The following is a 27205-nucleotide window of genomic DNA, read 5'->3' as shown; positions in this document are numbered from 1 at the left end:
GCTCTATAGTTGTCACCAACATGAAGAGAAAAAAGGACTTCATGTTTCTTCCAAAGAAAAGACAAGGCAGAAAGTCAGACAGAGCCAGAGGGTTCAGGTGTGGAGAGAGCAAGAGAGAGCAGAGAGAGACAGCAGGAAGACCATTGGAGAGACTGAGAGTGATGTCAGCCAATCCCGGGAGGAGCCACCGGTGCAGCCAGTGATGAACATGGACCCAATAACTCTGATGGGGGACAGGAGGAGGAGCTTCAAGGCGGCCTGGTACCACATCCACCCCTGGCTTCAATATTCAAACAAATCAGACTCTGGGTTTTGTTTCGCCTGTCTCAGAGACTGGATTGGATTCAAATTGGGGTTTTAACAACTGGAAGAAGGCAACTTACAAAGACGGGGGGATTTGCAATTCATGCAAGGGCTAAGCGGCACAAACAAGCAATGATTACGTGGAGAGTCTATCAGAAAGCTGTAAAAAGTAATGCAACACTGGTAAATGCCCTAAACAAGGAACACAACAAACAGGTTCAAGAAAATGGGGACTATATTAAAACAATAGGAGAAGTACTACTACTTACAGCCACACAAAACATTGCACAAAGAGGACACAATGAGTCTGCAGAGTCTGATAATAAAGGGAACTTCATGGCAATCCTAGAAACAATAGCTAAGCATGACACAACTGTGGAAAAAAAGGTTGACTTCCATTCATAATGCAAAATACACAAGCAAAGGGATTCAGAATGAGGTTCTGAGTTGTTTGGCAGACATGGTTCCAACAGAGATGATAGAAGAAGTGAAAGACAGTGAGGTCTTCAGCATAATGGCAGACGGAAAACTAAAGATGTAAAAAAAACAAAAGGATCAGATATCTCCAGTACTCAGGTACTATTTCAGTGGAGCTGTCCATGAGAGCTGTCTCCACTTTGAATCGGCTGATCCACTAGATGCAGCAGGGCTTACTGACTAAATCAAAAACAAAAACCAACCTAGTAGGCCAAGCATATGACGGTGCTTCAGTTATGAGTGGCAAGCATTCAGGCGTCCAAGCAACGCATTAAAGAACAAGCAAAGCCGTTTACCTCCACTGCAGTGCACACTGTCTAAACTTAGTTTTAGTGGATACAGTCAAAGCTGTCCCTGAGGTAGGACAGTTCTTCTCCTTACTAGAAAGACTGTATGTCTTCACATCTGGGTCATATGTGCATCCAAAATGGCTTAGTGTACAGAGAGAGATGTACCCAGGTGCACCTAGAGAGCTTCAGAGACTAAGTGACACTCGCTGGGCATGTCGATATATGGCTCTACATACTATTATGGATAGGCTGCCTGCCGTTAAGCGAGGCCTGCAAGACATAGTCCAAGAACACAACGGTGACAGATCTGTTGAGGCGCGAGGTCTGCTTGCACAGATAGATTTACAATTCATTGTGTTCCTTGTTCCACTCCATAACGTTTTTGGAGAAGCAACATTTCTATCAGAGATGCTACAGTCTTCATCACTTGACCTGTCAAAGGCTGTTGATTTAGTTGAAGCCTTAGTTCAAACTTTGAATGACTACAGGGATGAGTCATTTTCTGATGACCTATGGAATGAAGTGTTGAACACAGCTGAGCAATGTGATACTGCAATACAGCCCCTGCAAAACCACCAAAAAGCTAAGCTCTCAATTTAATGGAGACTGTGTACTCAGTACAGTAGGTCAGAGGTCAGATCCAGAAATAGATTAAGACAGTTTTCCTACAGCCTTTTTCTACCCTGTTTTAGATCAGATGCTCAATGAGCTCAACAGATGATTCTCTAGCAAAAACTGTGACATAATGAATGGCATCCAAACTCTAAACCCCAAAAGTGATGCATTTCTCAAAGAGAAGTCCCTGTTTCCATTTGCTAGAATGTATGAATCAAATATTGAGGACTTGGGGCATGAACTACATCAGTTCAGAAGAATTTGACAAAAGGAAAATCCAGAGTGGCATGCAGAGACCCTCCAGTGTAGTAGAGATAGCATTATTCATTCAGCCTTATAAAGAAGTTTTCTTTCAGCTCTTTAAACTGTGCAGAATAGCTGTTTCAATCCCTGTTAGTACCGCTTCTTGTGAACAGAGTTTTTCTGCTCTAAAGCTGGTGAAAACGTATCTTAGGTCCACAATGTCAGATGAAAGATTAAGCAATTTAGGTGTATTAAGTATTGAGTCAAGAAGAGCAAAGGCCTTGAATCCAGATGAATTTGCGGATATTTTTGAAGAGAGATGGGGGAAGAGGAGGAGAGAGAGCGTTGCTCTCAGGATTGACAGATCATGTACAAAATCTACCAGTAGGAAATTGGTGGAAGTTAGAAAAATACTCCTGTAACGGAAAGGTCACTGGTTTGAGTCCTGAGCCAGGCAACAAAACATGGGATTTGATCTGAACTGGCAGATCTGTGACCAACCCCTTCAGAAAGACAAATTCCCTTTGTTCCCTGTAACATGGACTAATAAAGTTGTACTGTGCTGTGCTTTGCTGCACTTTATTTAACCAACGTTAGCTAAGCTTGTGATGAAATTGTGTGATGTTACTAATTGCTGCTTTTGAAATTAAACATTGTTGTTTTCTTACCAGGACACTGTCCTACGGCCGTAGGCAGACCTGGCTCTCAAGAGAAGACAGGCTATGTGCACACTGCCCACTAAATGAGGTGGAAATTGAGCTGCACTTCCTAACCTCCTGCCAAATGCATGACCATATTAGAGACACATATTTCCCTCAGATTACAGAGATCCACAAAGAATTCGAAAACAAGCCCAATTTTGATAAACTCCCTTATCTACTGGGTGAAAAACCATAGTGTGCCATCACAGCAGACAGATTTGTGACCTGTTGCCACAAGAAAAGGGGCAACCAGTGAAGAACAAACACCATTGCAAATACAACCCATATTTATGTTCATTTATTTTCCCATTTGTACTTTAACTATTTGCACATTGTTACAACACTGTATATAGACATAATATGACATTTGAAATGTCTTTATTCTTTTGAAACTTCTGAGTGTATGTTTACTGTTAATATTTATTGTTTAATTCACTTTTGTTTACTATCTACTTCATGCCAATAAAGCCCCTTACATTGAATTGAAATTGAAATTGAATTGAAATTGAGTTGAGAGAGAGAGAGAGAGAGAGAGAGAGAGAGAGAGAGAGAGAGAGAGAGGGAGAGAGAGAGAGAGAGAGAGAGAGAGAGAGAGAGAGAGAGAGAGAGAGAGAGAGAGAGAGAGAGAGAGAGAGAGAGAGAGAGAGAGAGAGAGAGAGAGAGAGAGAGAGGGATTCAGTGCTATTCTATTTCTCCCCTGAATGAAGGACTGAAGACACTCTGAGATTATAAAGCAGAACAGAAAGAGAAGGCGGAGTCACAGTGACCCTGAGTGTCCCTCAGACAACAATGTCACAGCCAATAGGGCTTTAGGAGGAGGGAGATATGCTTCAATTGGGCTATTGTCGGTGGAAATGAGTTTGTGACACCAGGTTATATTGAAAATTCTACTTGATTAGCACCTACTAGGCGTAAGGCGATGTTAGCGTTTAGGCTCACATGTCAACAAGAGCAAGAAAGGACAGGGGACAGCAGAGAAGGATAATACCAGATGGAGAAAGTGCCGTGTCAGTGACACAAATTACCATCCAATAAAAACATCTGCTTTTCTCCATACCGTCATGACTGTAGCAGATATTTCAAACGTTAAAAAACAAGTCATTTAAATGACTCTTAATACACATTTCCATCAGAACCATCAGAACTCATAGCTATGAAGCGGTCGGATACAAAGCTTACCCCATGCTTCAGATCGATAGTGAAGTCAGTCTTGAGTGGGTCCTCTTTCCCTTTGTTTGAAGCTTACCTCATGCTTCAGATCGATAGTGAAGTCAGTCTTGAGTGGGTCCTCTTTCCCTTTGTTTGAAGCTTACCCCATGCTTCAGATCGATAGTGAAGTCAGTCTTGAGTGGGTCCTCTTTCCCTTTGTTTGAAGCTTACCTCATGCTTCAGATCGATAGTGAAGTCAGTCTTGAGTGGGTCCTCTTTCCCTTTGTTTGAAGCTTACCCCATGCTTCAGATCGATAGTGAAGTCAGTCTTGAGTGGGTCCTCTTTCCCTTTGTTTGAGAGCCTGGAACATCACATCACTGTCTATTGGAATTCATAGTTAGAACTGAATATAATGATGATTACTTTCCCTCGACCACTAGGAATGTTGATGATAGACTGAAACAAACAGTATAACAAAAGGTTTTGTCCAGCAGAGCACATTACTACTGAGATGTGGTTGCTATGCAGGTTTCTAAAGACCACTAGGGAAAAAACAAGGTCTATGTTAGAAGGGATAGAATAGGCTTAAAGGACGACAGATGGAGACCAGGGTTACAGGAGGGTTGAAGGAGACTAGTTTTAACAGAAGGTAGATGGAGACCAGGGTTAAAGGAGGGTAGAAGGAGACTAGTTTTAACAGAAGGTAGATGGAGACCAGGATTACAGGAGGGTAAAAGGAGACTAGTTTTAACGGAAGGTAGATGGAGACCAGGGTTAAAGAAGGGTAGAAGGAGACTCGTTTTAACGGAAGGTAGATGGAGAGTAGGGTTACAGGAGGGTAGAAGGAGACTAGTTTTAACGGAAGGTAGATGGAGACCAGGGTTAAAGGAGGGTAGAAGGAGACTAGTTTTAACGGAAGGTAGATGGAGAGTAGGGTTACAGGAGGGTAGAAGGAGACTAGTTTTAACGGAAGGTAGATGGAGACCAGGGTTAAAGGAGGGTAGAAGGAGACTAGTTTTAACAGAAGGTAGATGGAGACCAGGGTTAAAGGAGGGTTGAAGTAGACTAGTTTTAACAGAAGGTAGATGGAGACCAGGGTTACAGGAGGGTTGAAGGAGTCTAGTTTTAACAGAAGGTAGATGGAGACCAGGGTTACAGGAGGGTTGAAGGAGACTAGTTTTAACGGAAGGTAGATGGAGACCAGGGTTACAGGAGGGTAGAAGGAGACTAGTTTTAACAGAAGGTAAATGGAGACCAGGGTTAAAGGAGGGTTTAAGGAGACTAGTTTTAACGGAAGGTAGATGGAGACCAGGGTTAAAGGAGGGTTGAAGGAGACTAGTTTTAAAGGAAGGTAGATGGAGACCAGGGTTAAAGGAGGGTTGAAGGAGACTAGTTTTAACGGAAGGTAGATGGAGACCAGGGTTACAGGAGGGTTGAAGGATCTAGTTTTAACAGAAGGTAGATGGAGACCAGGGTTACAGGAGGGTAGAAGGAGACTAGTTTTAACGGAAGGTAGATGGAGACCAGGGTTAAAGGAGGGTAGAAGGAGACTAGTTTTAACAGAAGGTAGATGGAGACCAGGGTTAAAGGAGGGTTGAAGGAGACTAGTTTTAACGGAAGGTAGATGGAGACCAGGGTTAAAGGAGGGTAGAAGGAGACTAGTTTTAACGGAAGGTAGATGGAGACCAGGGTTAAAGGAGGGTTGAAGGAGACTAGTTTTAACGGAAGGTAGATGGAGACCAGGGTTACAGGAGGGTTGAAGGAGACTAGTTTTAACGGAAGGTAGAGGGAGAGTAGGGTTAAAGGAGGGTAGAAGGAGACTAGTTTTAACGGAAGGTAGATGGAGACCAGGGTTAAAGGAGGGTAGAAGGAGACTAGTTTTAACGGAAGGTAGATGGAGACCAGGGTTAAAGGAGGGTAGAAGGAGACTAGTTTTAACGGAAGGTAGATGGAGACCAGGGTTAAAGGAGGGTAGAAGGGAGACTAGTTTTAATGGAAGGTAGATGGAGAGTAGGGTTAAAGGAGGGTAGAAGGAGACTAGTTTTAACGGAAGGTAGATGGAGACCAGGGTTAAAGGAGGGTTGAAGGAGACTAGTTTTAACAGAAGGTAGATGGAGACCAGGGTTAAAGGAGGGTAGAAGGAGACTAGTTTTAACGGAAGGTAGATGGAGACTAGGGTTAAAGGAGGGTTGAAGGAGACTAGTTTTAACGGAAGGTAGATGGAGACCAGGGTTAAAGGAGGGTTGAAGGACACTAGTTTTAACGGAAGGTAGATGGAGAGTAGGGTTAAAGGAGGGTAGAAGGAGACTAGTTTTAACGGAAGGTAGATGCAGACCAGGGTTAAAGGAGGGTAGAAGGAGACTAGTTTTAACAGAAGGTAGATGGAGACCAGGGTTAAAGGAGGGTTGATGGAGACTAGTTTTAACGGAAGGTAGATGGAGACCAGGGTTAAAGGAGGGTTGATGGAGATTAGTTTTAACAGAAGGTAGATGTAGACCAGGGTTAAAGGAGGGTAGAAGGAGACTAGTTTTAACGGAAGGTAGATGGAGACCAGGGTTAAAGGAGGGTAGAAGGAGACTAGTTTTAACGGAAGGTAGATGGAGAGTAGGGTTACAGGAGGGTAGAAGGAGACTAGTTTTAACGGAAGGTAGATGGAGACCAGGGTTAAAGGAGGGTTGATGGAGATTAGTTTTAACGGAAGGTAGATGGAGAGTAGGGTTACAGGAGGGTAGAAGGAGACTAGTTTTAACGGAAGGTAGATGGAGACCAGGGTTAAAGGAGGGTAGAAGGAGACTAGTTTTAACGGAAGGTAGATGGAGAGTAGGGTTACAGGAGGGTAGAAGGAGACTAGTTTTAACGGAAGGTAGATGGAGACCAGGGTTAAAGGAGGGTAGAAGGAGACTAGTTTTAACAGAAGGTAGATGGAGACCAGGGTTGAAGGAGGGTTGAAGGAGACTAGTTTTAACAGAAGGTAGATGGAGACCAGGGTTACAGGAGGGTTGAAGGAGTCTAGTTTTAACAGAAGGTAGATGGAGACCAGGGTTACAGGAGGGTAGAAGGAGACTAGTTTTAACGGAAGGTAGATGGAGACCAGGGTTACAGGAGGGAAGAAGGAGACTAGTTTTAACAGAAGGTACATGGAGACCAGGGTTAAAGGAGGGTTTAAGGAGACTAGTTTTAACGGAAGGTAGATGGAGACCAGGGTTAAAGGAGGGTTGAAGGAGACTAGTTTTAACGGAAGGTAGATGGAGACCAGGGTTAAAGGAGGTTGAAGGAGACTAGTTTTAACGGAAGGTAGATGGAGACCAGGGTTACAGGAGGGTTGAAGGATCTAGTTTTAACAGAAGGTAGATGGAGACCAGGGTTACAGGAGGGTAGAAGGAGACTAGTTTTAACGGAAGGTAGATGGAGACCAGGGTTAAAGGAGGGTAGAAGGAGTCTAGTTTTAACAGAAGGTAGATGGAGACCAGGGTTAAAGGAGGGTTGAAGGAGACTAGTTTTAACGGAAGGTAGATGGAGACCAGGGTTAAAGGAGGGTAGAAGGAGACTAGTTTTAACGGAAGGTAGATGGAGACCAGGGTTAAAGGAGGGTTGAAGGAGACTAGTTTTAACGGAAGGTAGATGGAGACCAGGGTTACAGGAGGGTTGAAGGAGACTAGTTTTAACGGAAGGTAGAGGAGAGTAGGGTTAAAGGAGGGTAGAAGGAGACTAGTTTTAACGGAAGGTAGATGGAGACCAGGGGTTAAAGGAGGGTAGAAGGAGACTAGTTTTAACGGAAGTTAGATGGAGACCAGGGTTAAAGGAGGGTAGAAGGAGACTAGTTTTAACGGAAGGTAGATGGAGACCAGGGTTAAAGGAGGGTAGAAGGAGACTAGTTTTAATGGAAGGTAGATGGAGAGTAGGGTTAAAGGAGGGTAGAAGGAGACTAGTTTTAACGGAAGGTAGATGGAGACCAGGGTTAAAGGAGGGTTGAAGGACACTAGTTTTAACGGAAGTTAGATGGAGAGTAGGGTTACAGGAGGGTAGAAGGAGACTAGTTTTAACGGAAGGTAGATGGAGAGTAGGGTTAAAGGAGGGTAGAAGGAGACTAGTTTTAACAGAAGGTAGATGGAGACCAGGGTTAAAGGAGGGTTGAAGGACACTAGTTTTAACGGAAGGTAGATGGAGAGTAGGGTTACAGGAGGGTAGAAGGACACTAGTTTTAACGGAAGGTAGATGGAGAGTAGGGTTACAGGAGGGTAGAAGGAGACTAGTTTTAACGGAAGGTAGATGGAGACCAGGGTTAAAGGAGGGTTGATGGAGATTAGTTTTAACAGAAGGTAGATGGAGACCAGGGTTAAAGGAGGGTAGAAGGAGACTAGTTTTAACGGAAGGTAGATGGAGAGTAGGGTTAAAGGAGGGTTGATGGAGACTAGTTTTAACGGAAGGTAGATGGAGACCAGGGTTGAAGGAGACTAGTTTTAACGGAAGGTAGATGGAGACCAGGGTTAAAGGAGGGTAGAAGGAGACTAGTTTTAATGGAAGGTAGATGGAGACCAGGGTTAAAGGAGGGTTGAAGGAGACTAGTTTTAACTGAAGGTAGATGGAGACCAGGGTTAAATGAGGGTAGAAGGAGACTAGTTTTAACGGAAGGTCGTTGGAGACTAGGGTTTTGAGGGCGTGAACTGGTATGGTAAGATTACCTAGTGGGGACAGTAACTGAAAGGTTGCTGGTTCGAATACCTGAGCCGTCAAGGTAAAAAATCTGTCTGTATCCTTAAGCAAGGCACTTACACCTGATTTGCTCCAGGGGGCGCCATGCATTTCACTATGACCCTGTAAAACACCACATTTCACTGCATCTATCCGGTGTCTTTGACAATACATTTACAAATATTTTATTTATTTATTACAACAGTTAATTTAACAATGCTGGTTATAAATCTTGTTGACATTCATCCAAGGACGCCTTGACTTGCATTACACTCTCACTCCAGAAAAATATTCTCATGAAATCATATGACTTACAGTTAGAGAAAAGGATTCCTGTGAACGCGGCCTGCTACAAGCAGGAAACCAGTTATGGATGTGTGATCTATCTTGGCATCTTTTTGGGGTAACCACATTGGAACATTCCAACATTCATCTTTAAGGACATGAACTGGCAGAACAGGTTTCAGCAAAGTATGGAGTCATTGTTTTCAGGAAGGTGTCTCCATGGCGATAGGAGGGACAGGAGGCAGACTAAGGGCAAGGGCAGCCGCCTGAACTACTGCCCTACAAAGGCAAAGAGCAGTCTACGCAAACAGTGAATCTGAGAAAAATGGCTTTAAAGTTGTTTTTTTGGTCCATGCATATCAACCATGACCACTGATCTGACCTATGACCCCTTAAATGCTGATACTGCACTCTGCCTTTGTTTGACCTTAAACAGCTGTATGGGTCATGCAAAAGCAAAGTGCAGTATGTAGAAATCTAAATGTGTTTATCCAGCTTTCTTGTTGTTTTTCTGTTTCATGGAAACAGTTTGAGAGTTGTAACTATATTCCAACTGTATTTAATGGTATTATGTAGTCGTGTTTTCATGTTTCCAATGTTGTATTGGAGTAGGCCTAACCCTCACCAATATTTCTGTTGATGGAGAGAGACACCAGACAAGATGAGAGAAAGCATCAAATAGGATATGATGGAGAGAGACACCAGACAAGACACAGAGACAGCAACAGAAGAATATGATATGATGGAGAGAGACACCAGACAAGACACAGAGACAGCAACAGAATAATATGATATGATGGAGAGAGACACCAGACAAGACACAGAGACAGCAACAGAATAATATGATATGATGGAGAGAGACACCAGACAAGACACAGAGACAGCAACAGAAGAATATGATATGATGGAGAGAGACACCAGACAAGACACAGAGACAGCAACAGGATAATATGATATGATGGAGAGAGACACCAGACAAGACACAGAGACAGCAACAGGATAATATGATATGATGGAGAGAGACACCAGACAAGACACAGAGACAGCAACAGAAGAATAGGATATGATGGAGAGAGACACCAGACAAGACACAGAGACAGCAACAGAAGAATATGATATGATGGAGAGACACCAGACAAGACACAGAGACATCAACAGAAGAATAGGATATGATGGAGAGAGACACCAGACAAGATGAAAGACATCAATAGACGACACAGAGAAAGTGATGAGTTTTAACAGAGACCAAGTAGGCTATTTGATCATAATGTAAAAAAGGCCTCCAATAACATTTAACGTGGAAATAGCTGTTCTATCATTCAGCCTACAGTAGCAGCCAATGTGTGGTGTTCAATGTAAGCCTACATTCCATGAGACATTCCAAAAAACATGCAGAGCTTGACATTAACCTGTTTATCTACTTGTCCTTCACACAAGGAGGAGGTGACTGAAAATGTTGTTGTGTTTGATGCAAGAAACCACTTTACTAAATAAAATGCATCATTATTCCCATGTACTATGATGCAATTCCAACCAAGTAACCCAATTGGCGCCAGTGGCGGATGCGTAGGTTGTTTGCCTTTTACAAGTGCAACCTGGGTTCACTTCCCTGCCCCGCTGTTTGCTACATTGGTGTCAGAAGTAGTATGGTGTCTGTGAGGCCATAGATTTCACGGCCCGGATGTATGAGGGGTCTGAGTAGTCGAAGCACGAGACTTGCTTTTATAGGGGGCAGTGTGAGACAGGTTACAATTCCCATCGCAGCAATAGGGTTTACCTAGTTTTGGCCAGCGACCTGGGTTCACTGCCCTGCCCCGCTGTTTGCTACAATATTAATATCACAGGCTACCCAACGTCCGTTGAACAAAGAGACACAACAATATGAGTGAAAGGGATTTTAGGATAATATCAGTTAGTGTTTATTTAGAGTTGTCTTCTGGGTTCAGCCTTCTAGCTTCCTTTATCAATTGGATGAAATATAACAAATGACATGGTCTCAGAGTTTGGAGATAACCAGTCCCAGTTTAAATCGCCCATGATTTTCATTTCATTATTTCCCCAGAGCAGCAAGGGAATCTAGAGACTCAACCTTTGCAGAATCAGAATCACCTTTATTCGCCAAGTACATTTGCATGTACATATGTAGGATCTTAATTTGAGCCAGTTTGCTACAGCAGGAAAATATTCCTGCAGCAACAGTAAATGTGATATATAATTAATGGACATTTTTGTATCGTTTGATACATTTTTAGTAAGGGAAAGTCAAGTCTGCCATTTCTAAGTGGAAATTATAAACTTCAGAAGCCTTTTAAAACCTCAAATACACTACAAGTTTTACATTTACTGCGTTGAGGGAAAGTTATTCTGCAGTGGGGGGTGATCAAATTAAGATCCTATATCTGTACACATAATTCTACATGGTGATTTTTACATTTTAGTCATTTAGCAGACGCTCTTATCCAGAGCGACTTACATATATTGCGAGTGCCGACATTTACATTTTTTATACTGGAATCGATCCCACAACCCTGGCGTTGCAAATGCCATGCTCTACCAACTGAGCTACATCCCTACCGGCCATTCCCATAATAATTCAAATGTCCTGTTGCTTTAGGATTATTTTCCTGCTGTAGCAAACTGGCTAAAATTAAGATCCTACATCTGTAGCAATATACCTCTCTTTGATGTACATGGCTATATCAGGATTGACTTTTGACCATTTGACATCTTTTATTTCCTGTTGTTTAGGCTGGTTGAATGAGTTGCCTATAAAAGCTACTTCATCTGCAAGAGAACAGGCGGCTGCACCAGCGACTGTAAGAAGTTATGTGATTTCCTCATATGAACGTGAAAGTAAGTGTGTAGCCTACGCAGTTACACAATGGCTGTTGAAACTGTGGCACGTATTTCTCGGTAACATTAGAAGTCGGATAAATGTGTTGATATGTAGGAAAGACGGGCAGACTCTCGTAGGTCTAGGCTAAACTACAAACTATTATAAGGTTAGGTCGACTTCAGACATTCAATAGTCAGAGTAGGTTTGAGCTATGATCTCATATCATGCTGACAAACCTGATGGTCTCCGTTTGAAATGGTGTGTAAAATACCATGCCTAGGCTACAAGCTCTGTCCTGCTACTGTTAGGTCTATAACGTTATGGGAACTGATCTGAACAGGTTTAGGCTGGTCATCTAGGCTATAGCTGAGGTCAGTGGTGATTTTAGCATGTCAATCTTGGTGGGGCAAAACATAAATAAAGTGGGATGCATGCCAGCAAAGCCACTCCACAACACAACACTAAACAATACATTCATTGCACTATAACGGTGACAAACGGTGCCCACAAACTGTTAGGGCCTACATAAAGCAGAGTCCCGACAGCAGAGTCCCGACAGCAGAGTCCCGACAGCAGAGTCCCAACAGCAGAGTCCCAACAGCAGAGTCCCGACAGCAGAGTCCCGACAGCAGAGTCCCGACAGCAGATTCCCAACAGCAGAGTCCCAACAGCAGAGTCCCAACAGCAGAGTCCCAACAGCAGAGTCCCGACAGCAGAGTCCCAACAGCAGAGTCCCAACAGCAGAGTCCCAACAGCTGTCCTATCATTTCTCTTCATTGTTTCTCTTCATATGACAAGGATTAAAAAGGATTTGCCTGTAGATTGTCAACTTGATTCATGATGATGACTGCTGGCTAAGATTTTGAAAGTATGATGTTGACCTGATCAGTTCAATCAAAGCTACTGTAGATATAATGTCATTTGACGTCATTTTATCTGTTGGCCAATGACCTTCTTGGATGGGCACTTCTAATGTAACTCTATGGCAGCACCGAATGGGCTTGAATTTTCTAGCTCTACCCTTAGACTTGGCGGTGACGTAGTGTCCCCATGAGTGACAGAACACTGAGCCAATCACGAAGCAACGCTTTGTATTTTCTTCTGGCTTGCCCCACCACCACAGAAAGCACTGAGCTAGGCTGAAACACCTGCATTTTGGAGTTGCCTTACTCAAGAAAACAAAAAAGAGACCATGTTTGTATGCGGCTATATTAAATCAATGATATATATATATATTTTTTTATTTTTTGCAAACTGATATGTGACACGTATTATTGCCAAAATAACATGCAAAACAGGAAAGGCCACCTGCCCTTAATGACGGGTCGCTGGTTGAGAGAATGCCAAGAGTGTGCAAAGCTGTCATCAAGGAAAAAGGGTGGCTATTTGAAGAATCTCAAATATAAAATATATTTTGATTTGTTTAACACTTTTTTGGTTACTACATGATACCATATGTGTTATTTCATAGTTTTGATGTCTTCACTATTATTCTACAATGTAGAAAATAGTAAAAAATAAAGAAAAACTCTTGAATGAGTATGTGTTCTAAAACTTTTGACTGGTAGTGTATATATTTTTTACATTGTTAGCAAACTGATATGTGACATATTAATTGAGTTTTTAAGTGGTTTTTTATTTTTAATTAAATGGTTTTTGAATAAGGCATTTAATTGAATTTTTTAATATTCATATTTTATTATATTTTTGGGGGGGAAATATTTTTTATTTTTTTTATTTTTTTTATTTTTTTGGGGGTTGTTAGGGTTATATTAATAATTTAAGGGGGGAAGCCATAGGCTATACAGTCTAAAATAACATAGTTCACAATAAAGGAATATAAAAGGCTTGATATAGGGGAAAATTGATTAAAATAGTCATTTTTTAATCAAAGTAGGGTTAGAGAGTAGTGTTAGAAAGACTAATGGCAGATGTTAGTACACCTTTCTCACATACGGATTCAGCAAAAAGACACCCACCTTACGAGAAGGAAGCTTTCAGTGATCATCTAGCATGGTGATTATGGCATCAGAGATGAAGACGAATACGAGCAGAAACGACGATGAAGATGAATTCAAAACTCCAGAAGGAAGGAAAACCGAGATGTCTGGGAACTTAAAGAAGATGAGGATGATGAAGATGAGAGTGATTGAGAGAGGTCATGGGTGGAGGTGACTCTGTGATCAGAAGGAAGTGGCAAGAGAGGAAAGAAGGATACTGGAGACTTGATCTCTGATGAAGGTTGAAGAAAGAAGGGTACAAGAGCAAAGAAGAAATGGAGATATAGGCAGATTGCTTATCATGCCTGGATAAATCGAATAAGAAGTAACACGATTGGATGAAGAATTCAAGAATGGAAGGAGAAGAACACATTGAGGTCAAGAAGAGCCCACTAGTAAGAAGATGATGGAAGATGATATTTCGAGGACAGAACTTGGAACTAAGGTTGAAGAATACTGATATGTCAACGACGAGAAGGAACAGGACCAAGAAAACTGCTGAGAGAATCCCAAGAACAGGAGAAAACAACAGAGGAAGATGAAGGAGAAAGTGAAGATCACCTGTTCTAGAAGAGATGAAGGGGGGTGCATTGCTGAGAGCATCGATTAGAGAAGAAGAGAAAATAGCTAACAGTTGAAACAACCGACCATTAGAAGGGATAGTGAATAGGGGAAAACTTATCTGGGTTCAGCCTAAAGAGGTTAAACATCTCACTAATTGATAACGAATTAGGATAGGGATTTGAGGTAGTAAAACAGTTAATTACTCTTAAGATACTAATATTAGAAGAAACTGTTATGGCAGTGTTGGGAAGAGATGCATTGTTTAAATTGAATTGTACAATAAAATGTACACTAGACGACTGTCTATTAAGACAATCTGTCTGAAAAGTTAAAAGGGGTGACTGTTTATTCTGGGTTACATTCTTACACTAAGAGATTTGAGGTTAGGCTAAAAGGTGTTTAGACGTTTGCCAAGTCTGTGTGTAATGAGTCAGAAGCAGGGGGGGAACTTTCCCAATCACATATTCTAAAATTTGGTGGTAAGGGATTTTGTGAAAATCAGGGGAAAAGGTTTTAAATGTTATGAGAGAAAAGATTAGATTAAAATAAGTTAGGGGTAGGCTAGGTTGAAGGGACTCTAAGACAGTAAGCTAAGTTTCAAAGTTAGTAGTAGAAAGAGAGAGAGAGAACAGTGATGAAGGACATTTTAAAGTTTAGTGGGAAGATATGGTAGGAGTTTAGATCTGTTAGGAGTCAAGGCATGGATAAGAGAAGATTGAGGGTGATTGAGTATCTATAGTTACAGTTTCCAGCAGGAAGATCAAGGTAATTATAGGGGTATTTTGTGTAATCAAAAGTTTGAAAGTCAGGGATTTAGAGATAGGACTGAGATTTTGGGAAAAAGTGACACTAGTGGTGATAGAGGGAAGTACAAGTAAAGAGTTCAAAGTCTTAGGGGAAAACTGGGGAAATTAGGAGTAACTAAGGACATCAACACGTGAGTCTATTATAACAACAGTGAGAAGCAATGTAACTCTTTCAACATTGATAGTTATTAAAGCCATAAATATATCGCATTTGATTATAAGGGAACCAATACAGCACCAATGTTAGGAAAAATACTTATTAGGGTTTAGGATGAGGACGTTTCTCCCATATGGAGAGATAATTATGGAGAATAAGTGTTGTTATCAGGACCAGGAGTAAAAGGAGGTATAGTTTAGAAGAGGGTTAGGAGTGACTGTTCACTTATGTTGCGTAATGTTACAGAGAAAGGTCAGGGAGAATATGTGTACTTATCTAGTGCAAGCATTAGAATTTGTTCCGGTTAAGAATTATTGGTTAAAGGGCTATATAATTCATAAAGTAACGCTTATAATGGAAGAGTTAAGGTTTGTAGCCTCCACAGTCACCAAAGGAGGTCAGGAAGAGTAGATTACAGTCACTCCAACAGTAGATAATACACAGAGGATAATGGGAACTTTTTGCATTAGAAGTAATTAGGGTTGATACAGCAACTAATCAACTACTTTAATGGTAACTTTGGAAGGGATTAATGATACGATGTAGGGAGTATGGCATCGACAACAACTGTTCTGAAATTAAAGGGGGTTAGCAAGAAGGACTCAGGGGTTTAGGTTACGGATGGAGAGTGCTGTCAATGATAGTACGAATAGGGTTAAAATAGGAGAACAGAGAGTAGTAGAGAGAATATAGATTCATCATGAAAGGACAGGATGAGATCTTTGATTTTGATGACAGACAGGGAGAGGTATCTGATCAGTACCGCTCGTTCTTCTGTTGTGGAAATTAGAATATATTAACTCATTCTGTAAGATCAGTGAGGAATCTTGAAGGTCCATGTCTGTTGAGAATTCCAGCACCGAACGTGTTAGACGGTCGCGGCCTCTATCAGGTGTGGTTCAGTCTTATGCTTTGTCATAACTGTGGTATTGGCAACAGTCATTGACAGATAAAATAATGTCGTTGTCAGAACAGTGGTTTAAGCCTAGGTTTAAGTAGTGTTCTTGGGTAAATGAATTACCCTATGGGAATTGTTAAATGGGAAAGGAAAATTAGGTAACAACGGAACCCTGGAGTATTCAGGTGAAACATTGAGGGCTAAAAGTTGTTTTATTCTAATAAAACATATGAGGTAAGGGGTGTGTTTATGGGAAGATCAGATTGGGATGTTATATGATAACTTTGGATGAGCATGAACATAAGGTTAGAGATGACAAATATAATGTAATTTTTAATATACCAGGGAGTAAGAAGAGCAGGACTTTGATGGTTGAACGATTAGCTTTTGACTGACAATGTAACTATGGAGAATTTTAGAGATATTTGGTGGGTTTGTGATGATAAAATATATATTCTTACATTATGGAGGGAAAGGATTTTGTTACATGTCAACGTTGAAGCTTCCATATGAGGTTTTACCATTATAAGAGGGATAGCATTGGACACAGCTAAATCTAGGGTTAAAGGGTGACATGGCGACATGTCATAGTCTTCAAGCCTATCATTGAAGGATAAGGTCAGGGAGAAGGGGGGACTTTATTCATGGTATGGTGGAACATTTGGGAAGATCATATTGATAAATATTAGTTATACTTTGAGTCCAGATAGTTCAGATAAGATCACTGGGGTTATAGATGCATTATAAAGGGATGTGTTTGGGAGATCTGAGAAGATTTGGTTGCAAGATCAATTAGGCCAGTAGGGGCAGTGATGGGTCAGATTTTAGTTTCAGCTTTGATAACACTGTGATGTTTGTAATTTGTTACTGATCTTTGAGAAAGTTATGATATTGAGATAGGTTGGAGAGTGATTCCTGGAGACAACACTCAGATGCCGGTGTTGACTGTTCCGGATCTGGAGGAAGATGGATGGACTACTGAATGGATAAATATCCTTTTTGATTATTTGATCATTTTATTTTTATTGTTTCAAGGAAAACATTTTTTTTTTGAATGATTTTATGAATCAAGGGGGGATAGGTTAATGCGGATTCATACATCATTTATATGTCATTTTATATTCTTAAATTGATGTTGAGGTTTAATTTGAAAATGTTGTTTTGCAAAAGATACTGTTTGGTCGTTTATTTTCTTGTCATTCCAGAAGCATTTGGGAGAACATGTGGAGATTGGAATACTCAAACAAAGACAATATGAAGGGACAATATGACTGGAGGAGATGAAACAAGGAGGGTGTGGCTGATTCCATCATCAACAAGTCCATTGGAAGAGGACACTACAGGGAGATGAAGTGTAGTGGACTACATTCCAGTGTTTGCAATGAAATATAGACATGTGTAATACATAATTGTGTAATAGTCTCAGGTATTAATTTTGTAGAATGATGTTTGATGTTATTGAATACATGTAAGGATCTTAGATGTTTTTGTTTATTTCGGTGAATGTTTAGGGACAGAGAGGCTAGGAAGGGAGAGTTTCATTGTCCGGTCCAATGGGTTGACCAGCCGTACAATGGATGTTTATGGATAGGATTTTGTTTGCAGGGGCTTACATGTGTATTTAATTGCATCATAGTTTCAAAGGCATTTACATGGTTTATGAGGTTATCTGGAGTACCGAGGTGGTTGCCTGGGGCAGAGGGACCGTGAGAGAATTTTACTGTCTTGATTGATGGATGGATATCTGAAAAGATGGCTGCCAGACAGTTTTTCGCTCTTACACTCCATAGAGATTTCTTCATATTTCATAGTAATGTATTCACACTTCATAAAGATAGTAATGTATTCACACTTCAGATGTCATAGTAATGTATTCACACTTCATAAACAGGTATTTCATAGAAAGGTATTTACACTCTAGAGGAGAATGTGTTTGGTTTAATGTTAAAGATACTCAATAAGATAAATGGTTAATAGTCATAATCCTATTCTGTTTGGTTTCGAGACGTTTAGGTTGACTCGAAAGGGGGGAATATAGTATCTGAAGATTATGCCTTTGTTAAATGTTTTTCATGAAGAAATGGAATGTTGGTTATGTTAGTATCAGAAGGCAATGTTTAGTATAATGACATATGACAGACAGGAAGTGGGTTGTAAGATACGGGGATTGGACAGTAGAGGGAGCTATTCAACTCTTGGAAGGCTATATAAAGGGGAGACTGGTGATTGGCCAGAGGAGGGAGTTTCATTGTTTATAAATAAGGGGGTTAGGCGAGGAACGTCAGAACGGCCATAGCAATCTGGGGAGCCGTTCTCCGGACATCGCGAGTCTGTACCTATGCTGTAAACTCGTGATTTTAATAAAAGCCTCTAACACGATGCAGCATAGCGGACTTTTTGTTGACAGCAATAATTGCCACCACTCATCATATACGACACTAATAATGCTAACAGAGCTAGCAGCTGCTAACAGTACATGATGCTAACAGAGCTAGCATGATACTAACAGAGCTAGCGTTAGCTAACAGCTGCTAGCACTACAGAGGCATGGTGGCGTTTCAGAGGTATCTGATGGTTGGTTGTCAGGATCGTCAGGGTCTCATGGTGTTTTTTAAAAGGCCGCCATTTGCATCTGAATGTCCACTTTAAACTAAACCTTCTGGCGCTCTCGAGCCGAGCTGGCTGATTGGCCAGCGATACATTCATTGTTCGTCAACAATAAAGAGTCTGAGGAGTGATTTATCCAAACCTGCGTCGTTCGGCGAGGCATTAGCGGATTCCCTCAGGAAGACAGTGAAACGAAGCTAAATTGTAATTTTAACTATTTTGCACTATGGCCTATTTATTGCCTTACCTCCATAACTTACTACATTTGCACACACTGTATATAGATTTTCTGTTGTATTTTTGACTTTATGTTTTGTTTGTCCCATATGTAACTCTGTGTTGTTGTTTTAATCGCACTGCTATGCTTTATCTTGGCCAGGTCGCAGTTGTAAATGAGAACTTGTTCTCAACTGGCTTACCTGGTTAAATAAAGGTGAAATAAAAAAATTTGAGAAAAAAAAGGGACATTGAAAGTAATTAATGATTCCTGAGAGTCTATTGGTATCAATAAATATGACAACTGTCTGTGAGTGACCAAGGGAGGGTTTACATTTTCTTAAGAGTTGTGGCAGGTCCAAAAAATTATTTGACTACAATCTCCTCTCTTCATCCAATTAAAATACTTCTAACTTCTTTTAATGGATTGACCCTTCCCCAAGTCACCTTCAGCCATTGACTTCTCTGTCTTTTCCTAGATTAGAAGTTGAGGGTATTCTAGGTAGATCTGTGGGTGTCATTTACCTTCTACAGATGATGTTGTGATAACCATACTGACATATTGGTAGCGAGAGAAACTCCTTTCAAGGCGATGGGGCAGACCTGTGGATTTAACCCATAAACTGGGCCACTTGGATTGTCTCTCCAAAAGTTTGCCCTTTTGTCCAGTGATGCCAGGATCACTTCTTTATGACCTCTACACCAGGAAGGGCATCAGTGACCTTTACACCAGGAAGGGCATCAGTGACCTTTACACCAGGAAGGGCATCAGTGACCTTTACACCAGGAAGGGCATCAGTGACCTTTACACCAGGAAGGGCATCAGTGACCTTTACACCAGGAAGGGCATCAATGAGGGTTCCATCAGTTCTAGAACTCAACGATTAGTCACCTGTAGTTGAGTGACACTGACAGTACAGTGGCAATGACCCTGTCACTACTCTGTCACTACCCTGTCACTACCCTGTCACTACCCTGTCACTACCCTGTTACTACCCTGTCACTCACTACCCTGTCACTACCCTGGCACTACCCTGTTACTACCCTGTTACTACCCTGTCACTCACTACCCTGTCACTACCCTGGCACTACCCTGTTACTACCCTGTTACTACCCTGTCACTCACTACCATGTCACTACCCTGGCACTACCCTGTTACTACCCTGTTACTACCCTGTCACTCACTACCCTGTCACTACCCTGGCACTACCCTGTTACTACCCTGTTACTACCCTGTCACTCACTACCCTGTCACTACCAGTATTGTGACAGTACAGTTCAAGTCCAGGCTAAGACAGACAACCCTCCATATGATCCTACTCTCCACCTTAGCAGCTGGGTGAGGTGGTGATGGGGCTGTGGAGGAAGGAGAGCTGTCCATGTCCAGCAGAGCCGTGGATAGGGATAGACACTGGGAAGTTAAAGACCGTACTGCTCTTCCCCAGGGCAGGACTCCCGGCCTCCGACGAGCAGGACGACGTAGCCAGGACCTGGGACTCAAACCGCAGCAGTTGGCCCATGACGCTGAAGTTAGGACTGATGATGCTGCGCCGCTGCTTGGACGAACTCGAAGGCCTCTCGTCCAGCTTCATGCGGTTGGTCCTCATCAAGTAGGCCAGACAGATGGTGGCGGAGCGGGAGATGCCCGGCTTGGCAGTGGACAAACACACGGCCGCCTTTATTACGGATGGAGTCTATAGGAGAGAGAGAAGGAGAGGGAGATTATTACAGATGGAGTCTATAGGACAGAGAGAAGGAGAGGGGAGATTATTACGGATGGAGTCTATAGGAGAGAGAGAAGGAGAGGGGAGATTAGTACGGATGGAGTCTATAGGAGAGAGAGAGAAGGAGAGGGGAGATTATTACAGATGGAGCTATAGGAGAGAGAGAAGGAGAGGGGAGATTATTACGGATGGAGTCTATAGGAGAGAGAGATAAGGAGAGGGGAGATTATTACGGATGGAGTCTATAGGAGAGAGAGAAGGAGAGGGGAGATTATTACGGATGGAGTCTATAGGAGAGAGAGATAAGGAGATGGGAGATTATTACGGATGGAGTCTATAGGAGAGAGAGAAGGAGAGGGGAGATTAGTACGGATGGAGTCTATAGGAGAGAGAGATAAGGAGAGGGGAGATTATTACTGATGGAGTCTATAGGAGAGAGAGAAGGAGAGGGGAGATTAGTACGGATGGAGTCTATAGGAGAGAGAGAAGGAGAGGGAGATTATTACGGATGGAGTCTATAGGAGAGAGAGAAGGAGAGGGGAGATTATTACGGATGGAGTCTATAGGAGAGAGAGATAAGGAGAGGGGAGATTAGTACGGATGGAGTCTATAGGAGTGAGAGAAGGAGAGGGGGGAGATTATTACGGATGGAGTCTATAGGAGAGAGAGATAAGGAGAGGGGAGATTATTACGGATGGTGTCTATAGGAGAGAGAGAAGGAGAGGGGAGATTATTACGGATGGAGTCTAGGAGAGAGAGATAAGGAGAGGGGAGATTATTACGGATGGAGTCTATAGGATAGAGAGAAGGAGAGGGGAGATTAGTACGGATGGAGTCTATAGGAGAGAGAGAGAAGAAGAGGGGAGATTATTACAGATGGAGTCTATAGGAGAGAGAGATAAGGAGAGGGGAGATTATTACGGATGGAGTCTATAGGAGAGAGAGAAGGAGAGGGGAGATTAGTACAACGTTCAACTTTGTTTCAATACAACATATTCAACTTAGTTATGGTGTAAGTGTAGGACAGTTGTGTAAGTTGCCAGATTCTGAAAGGTTTCTCTTGACTGTGTTAGAACACCGTTGGTCCTTTGTAGCTCAGTTGGTAGAGCATGGCGCTTGTAATGACGGCGTAGTGGGTTCGATTCCTGGGACCACACATATGTAAAATGTATATACACGTGACTGTAAAATGCTTTGGATGAAAGTGGCTGCTAAAAAGGCGTTTACAATATTATATATTACCATTACCTAGCTATTGTTATTCCAGTGATACTAACAAGTCTGTCGTCTGTCTGTCTACACTGTTCTCCTTGCTCAGTCAGTAGACCTACTAAAGGCATCTGAGTGCTTCCCAGCCGGAACAGTTTGTGCACGTTTTTTGTTCGTTTTGGACTTCGGTAAGGGGTTTTTCGGCTGTTCGGGCAAACAAACATTTTTCTCAATGCAAGCCGAAGTTGGTAGCCGAAGTCTACACCCCTTTCGTCGGTGATTGGTCAGCAGTAGGGATTCTTCAATAAAGTATTTGTTGTCATTCAGAGACGACTCGCTTTCATGCAAAAACATTTCATTGAGAAATACTGCACCAAACATCTTAGTTAGATGTAAAATTGCGCGACTAAGATCTCCTCTGCAAAAACATCCAAATGAATGACAGATTTCTTGAGTTATCTTAGATTAACTCTGACTATTTTGAGGAAGTGTATACTGGCTACTGCGTATCAAGAAATAGCGGGTAGCTACTGGTAACTTTTAGCAATGGTGGATAGTTGTTTCCAATGTTATTTCACGCTTAAGAGTACCTGTAATTAAGCCAGCTAGCTACCTACCATTCAGCTGTTTTTCTAACCTCATTATCTGAGGCATCAACGTTAGGTAGTTAGTAGCTACTGTACTTAATTACAGCTACTGATTGCAGAAGACAAATGTCTTCTTGTCTGCCACCCAGACAGCTGGCGTCGGGTAAGTTTGGCTTTATACATAGCTTGGGCTTTGTCGAGTAAGGCTTCAATTATGTATTTAGATTGTAGTTAGGTATTGTAGGTAGGCATCGTGGGCTGTTGTGGGTAGTTATTGTAGGTTAGCATTGTATTCGGCGGTGCCGGGTGTAGCACGGCTAGCTAGCTAGCTAACTCACCTCCTGGACTAGCTGGCGAGTAGCTGTTAGCAACGGTAGCAACTAGATACAATATCCTTTTAGCCAGCTACATTTGTTCGCAGCGCACGCCGTTTTTCAAACAAAGTCAACACAGCAGCCATTGCAAGCTAGCCAATATGACCAGCTAGCTGTACTGTAGCAGCTAAATACAATATATTTGTGCTAGCTAGCCAACATTTAATTATTGCTGCGTTATGAAAGGAACTAGACACGGACACGAATTATCTGTTTAGTGTGTTAACACACTATTGGTAGTTTGTTGTAACCAAGTATTGGTGCTAAACTGTGTGTTATTGGATGCTAGCATGCTAGTTAGCTATGGCGTCATAGTTAGCTAGCTGAATAAAGTAAGTTGAGTCTATTCCTTGAAACATTGAACCGCTGTAGTTCACAACAATTCTAATTTCTAAAGTGGAAGTTGGGAGAGTTTTTATTCGGGTGGTTCAGTGAAACAATTATAGTTTCTGAGGTGGAAGTTGGGTGAGTTATATTTGGGAGTTTTGGTGAGGAGGCCCTACTCTCTCCTTTCCCAGATGTTTAGTTCATTTCATTCCGATCTCCTCTGCATTATTGTAGCCATTTGCTACAGCCTGTCAACTATGCCTCTGCCTATCCCTGTTCTCTCCTCTCCGCACAGGCTACACAAACGCCTCACACCGCGTGGCTGCTGCCTCTCTAACCTGGTGGTCCCTGCACGCACCCCACACCTGGAGTTCCAGGTCTCAGGCAGCCTCTGGAACTGCCGTTCAGCTGCCAACAAGGCTGACTTCATCCCGGCCTATGCTAACCTCCAGTCCCTCGACTTCCTGGCGCTGACGGAAACAAGGATTACCACTGAAAACACTGCTACTCCTACTGCTCTCTCCTCGTCTGACCATGTGTTCTCGCATACCCAGAGAGCATCTGGTCAGAGGGGTGGTGGAACAGGAATCCTCATCTCTCCCAAGTGGACATTCTCAATTTTTCCCCTAACCCATCTGTCTATCTCCTCATTTGAATTCCATGCTGTCACAGTCACTAGCCCATTTAAGCTTAATATCCTTGTCATCTATCGCCCTCCAGGTTCCCTTGGAGAGTTCATCAATGAGCTTGACGCCTTGATAAATTCCTTTCCTGAGGATGGCTCACCCCTCACAGTTCTGGGGGATTTCAACCTCCCTACGTCTACATTTGACTCATTTCTCTCTGCCTCCTTCTTTCCACTCCTCTCCTCTTTTGACCTCACCCCTCTCACCGTCCCCCCTACTCACAAGGCAGGCAATATGCTTGACCTCATCTTTACTAGATGCTGCTCTTCTACTAATCTCACTGCAACTCCCCTCCATGTCTCCGACCACTACTTTGTATCCTTTTCTCTCTCGCTCTCCTCCAACACTACTCACTCTGCCCCTACACAGATGGTAATGCGCCGCCGCAACCTTCGCTCTCTCTCTCCAACTACTCTCTCCTCTTCCATCCAATCATCTCTTCCCTCTGCTCAATCCTTCTCCCTCCAATCTCCTGATTCTGCCTCCTCAACCCTCCTCTCCTCCCTTTCTGCATCCTTTGACTCTCTGTGTCCCCTATCCTCCCGGCCGGCTCAGTCCTCCCCCTCCAGCTCCGTGGCTTGATGACTCATTGCGAGCTCACAGAACAGAGCTCCGGGCAGCGGAGCGGAAATGGAAGAACTCCCTGCCGACCTGGCATCTTTTCACTCCCCTCCTCTCTACATTTTCTTCATCTGTTTCTGCTGCTAAGGCCACTTTCTACCACTCTAAATTCCAAGCATCTGCCTCTAACCCCTAGGAAGCTCTTTGCCACATTCTCCTCCCTGCTGAATCCCCCCCCTCCTCTCTCTCTGTGGATGACTTCGTCAACCACTTTGAAAAGAAGGTTGGCGAAATCCGATCCTCGTTTGTTAAGTCTAATGACACTGCTGGTCCTGCTCACACTGCCCTACCGTATGCTTTGACTTCTTTCTCCCCTCTCTCTCCAGATAAAATCCTGCGACTTGTGACTGCAGGCCGCCCAACAACCTGCCCGCTTGACCCCATCCCCTCCTCTCTTCTCCAGACCATCTCCGGTGACCTTCTCCCCTACCTCACCTCGCTGATCAACTCATCCTTGACCGCTGGCTATGTCCCTTCCGTCTTCAAGAGAGCGAGAGTTGCACCCCTTCTCAAAAAACCAACACTCGATCCCACTGATGTCAACAACTACAGACCAGTATCCCTTCTTTCTTTTCTTTCCAAAACTATTGAGCGTGCCGTCTTTAGCCAACTCTCTTGCTAACTCTCTCAGAATGACCTTCTTGATCCAAACCAGTCAGGTTTCAGGACTGGTCATTCAACTGAGACTGCTCTTCTCTGTGTCACGGAGGCTCTCCGCACTGCTAAAGCTAAATCTCTCTCCTCTGCTCTTGTCCTTCTAGACCTGTCTGCTGCCTTTGATACTGTGAACCATCAGATCCTCCTCTCCACCCTCTCCGAGCTGGGCATCTCCGGCGCGGCTCACTCCTGGATTGCGTCCTACCTGACCGGTCGCTCCTACCAAGTGGCGTGGCGAGAAGCTGTCTCCCGCACCACGTGCTCTCACCACTGGTGTCCCCAGGGCTCAGTTCTAGGCCCTCTTCTATTCTCCCTATACACCAAGTCACTTGGCTCTGTCATATCCTCACATGGCCTCTCCTATCATTGCTACGCTGACGATACACAACTAATCTTCTCCTTTCCCCCTTCTGATAACCAGGTGGCGAATCGCATTTCTGCATGTCTGGCAGACATATCAGTATGGATGACGGATCACCACCTCAAGCTGAACCTTGGCAAGACGGAGCTGCTCTTCCTCCCGGGAAAGGACTGCCCGTTCCATGATCTCGCCATCACGGTTGACAACTCCGTTGTGTCCTCGTCCCAGAGTGCGAAGAGCCTTGGCGTGACCCTGGACAACACCCTGTCGTTCTCCGCTAACATCAAGGCAGTGACCCGATCCTGCAGGTTCATGCTCTACAACATTCGAGAGTACGACCCTGCCTTACACAGGAAGCGGCACAGGTCCTAATCCAGGCACTTGTCATCTCCCCCGTCTGGATTACTGCAACTCGCTGTTGGCTGGGCTCCCTGCCTGTGCCATTAAACCCCCTACAACTCATCCAGAATGCCGCAGCCCGTCTGGTGTTCAACCTTCCCAAGTTGTCTCCCACGTCACCCCGCTCCTCCGCACACTCCACTGGCTTCCAGTTGAAGCTCGCATCTGTTACAAGACCATGGTGCTTGCCTATGGAGCTGTGAGGGGATCGGCACCTCTGTACCTTCAGGCTCTGATCAGTCCCTACACCCAAACGAGGGCATTGCGTTCATCCACCTCTGGCTTGCTGGCTCCCTTCCTCTACGGGAAGCATAGTTCCCGCTCAGCCCAATCAAAACTGTTCGCTGCTCTGGCACCCCAATGGTGGAACAAGCTCCCTCACGACGCCAGGACAGCGGAGTCACTCACCACCTTCCGGAGATATTTGAAACCCCACCTCTTAAGGAATACCTGGGATAGGATAAAGTAATCCTTCTACCCCCGCCCCCTAAAAAATAAAAAAATAAAAAAATAAAAACATATTGTAAAGTGGTTATCCCACTGGCTATAGGGTAAATGCACCAATTTGTAAGTCGCTCTGGATAAGAGAGCGTCTGCTAAATGACGTAAATGTAAATGTAAAGATGGACAAACAGTACTATTGCTGCTTTTTTCTAGTTTTTGAAGCGAAGGTCTGTTAACGTAGTGTGGAGCACACTCGTTGGGTTCCCTAGCCGACGTCAGCTAGGCGCCAGCCGAACTGAAGCATGCGGAAGCGTTAAGCCACAGCAGGAAGTTACCAACATCCTCTTTGCTCAGTCAGTAGGCCTACTAAGCCACAGCAGGAAGTGACCAACATCCTCTTTGCTCAGTCATTAGGCCTACTAAGCCACAGTAGGAAGTGACCAATCGAAAAGTAGGTGACTTTCAGTTGCAAATCACCCTCCATAGTGTTGCTAACTAATGGTGTTGCTAACGGACCCATCCCATTAACCCAGGAAAGGGGTCAGTTAGACGGGGTTGGGGGATGATCAGGGGGTTATTCCCCAGGAGAGGGGGGGCAGAAGGGACAAAGGGGGTTAGCTGCCCCCTGCTGGGGTTATTAATCTGGGAGAAAGGCCGGCCTTGAGCCTGGTGGAAAAAACTGCCTTTTGTCCCGACAGAACAAAAAGATGGAAGGGAGAGGAGGAGCTGCATTCAACCATCAGCCTCTCTCTGGCTGCATCCCAACGGTACCCTATTCCCTTTATAGTGCACTACTTTAGACCAGAGCCTTACGGACCCGATGAGCCCTAAGATAGTGCACTATAATGGGAATAGGATGCCATTTGGGACGCAGAACTCTCTGGCCTGCTACTACAAAAGCAGAATGAGGCCTGGGTCTGTTGGGTCTGCTTCGTGGCTACCACATGATAAGGGACCCTCTGTTGGGTCTGCTTCG

General features: G+C 43.4%; 1 pseudogene; it reads right to left on the bottom strand.

The window, feature by feature from the left end:
• Nucleotides 1-20103: 20103 nt before the first annotated feature.
• Nucleotides 20104-26713, bottom strand: LOC123485682 (annotated as a pseudogene).
• Between the last annotated feature and the right edge of the window lie 492 nt (nucleotides 26714-27205).

Source organism: Coregonus clupeaformis, unplaced genomic scaffold, assembly GCF_020615455.1.
Source record: "Coregonus clupeaformis isolate EN_2021a unplaced genomic scaffold, ASM2061545v1 scaf0799, whole genome shotgun sequence".
Taxonomy (NCBI): Eukaryota; Metazoa; Chordata; class Actinopteri; order Salmoniformes; family Salmonidae; genus Coregonus; species Coregonus clupeaformis.
This window is presented reverse-complemented; position numbering and strand designations above follow the sequence as displayed.